Source organism: Acanthopagrus latus, chromosome 1, assembly GCF_904848185.1.
Source record: "Acanthopagrus latus isolate v.2019 chromosome 1, fAcaLat1.1, whole genome shotgun sequence".
Classification (NCBI taxonomy): Eukaryota; Metazoa; Chordata; class Actinopteri; order Spariformes; family Sparidae; genus Acanthopagrus; species Acanthopagrus latus.
Genome location: NC_051039.1, coordinates 6,473,607 through 6,475,313, shown reverse-complemented (window position 1 = coordinate 6,475,313; position 1,707 = coordinate 6,473,607).

Below are 1,707 nucleotides of genomic sequence, written 5' to 3'. Positions count from 1 at the left end.
AGAAGGCTTTTAACTTCATCCCGCAACTTCCTTTTTCCTCTGACGCACCCTCTCACAGTCACATTCACATTCACACTCGCACATGCACACACACAATAGCTGCCGCTGCCGCTGCTGCTGCTGCTGCTGCTGCTGCTATGAGTGGTACGGGTCGATAAAACCAGAGTGTGATATTTATGTGTATGGTGTGTATTATCTGTGAGCAAGAGAACAGGAGATTGAGTGCATGTGTGTGTGGTGCACAACACAAGTTTATCACAACCTCTATGTGTTGCAAGGTCAACTGCAGCATTATTCATGCAGCAAACAAACTCCCTTCAAATGTGGTAGAATGACCTTATTAGAGGGAGGTCATGTCTTGCGGAAGTTAGAGGCATCAAATTGAGAGATGAAAAATTGAAACATGTTTTATCCACTTTTATGTCTCTCAAATGCTGCATGAATCACGCACTGAGAAAAAAGGTGAAACCTGTTACAGTATTTTAAGGTGAAAATACTAAGGAAAATCATATATTTATACTATGAACAACTCATCTTTAATTAGTGAAGTCTGTTCTAAAGCCAGACAGCAAAGAGACAAACTGCTGTCATGATGTCATTTAAGGAAAAGTCTGGAGACGCCGAATGAATAATGGAGCAGCTGTTCGGATGCTGACGGCACCCAGCGGGGATTTTACTGGGATGTAGGCACATATTTGGATTCACAGCTAGAATCAAAACGCTCTCACATGTAACACCTCAAACAAAAACTCTGAGTCACTTATTTAGCACCACTGGCATAAACAAAAAGTGTCACATAATGATATCAGGAATTCAAGACATCAAGTACCGATGAACAAAACAGGAAGTACATTTAATATTTACTGGCCTCTTTTTAGAGTAATTCCACTATATGATACTTTGTACCTTTTCCTTTATTTTCAGGGAGGGTCACTAAGTGTTGTGAGTGGAACATGTCCGAACGCCATCTTGGATAGCTAGGTTTGGCAACACCACCTGAACAAACACACACTATGATTATGTTTAAATTTACCATTGATTTGTTTGGAAGACAGCATGGAGAACAGTATAGCCAATGCATAAAAATCCAGTTTCCCAAATATTTAGACAGTACGCAATAACAGCGTTGTGCTCATCAGAAAAATGTACTATGCTACAACAGGCAACCGTGTACCACCATTTGAAATAACCATTTGCACAAGGCATCTATGGAGTCCTCTTCTGCCACAGCCCAGAACAGACAAATCAAACACTGGCTTGAGACAGGACCTTTTGCTTTCTTTGCATTTTAAGCGGCCAAGGAAGCATGTGAATGAGATGAGGGGTAGTCAGATGGCGGCAATCTGCATCCTCAAAGCTGTTGCCACAAAATCCTACACACTGGACGCATTTTAAATACATGTAGTACCTTACAGTATGTGACATACTAGCTACAACATAAAAACTTTGATTTTTCTTGCATTACAAGTGCTTTTACACTTCATATTGTGAGAAAATGTGGATAAAAAACTTATCTGCATGCTTCCTCCACCACCGGAAGACAAATATCTTTGTCAGTTAAAAAATACTTTTCTGTGTGTTATAGGTAGTGTGCCAGTTAAAGTCACCCTGAGCAAAAAAGCCTGTGTCACTTTTTACTTGAACACTAGGTGTCAGCCTTATACACATCACCACCTTCCCTGCAGCTACTGTATCTCCTGACACTGT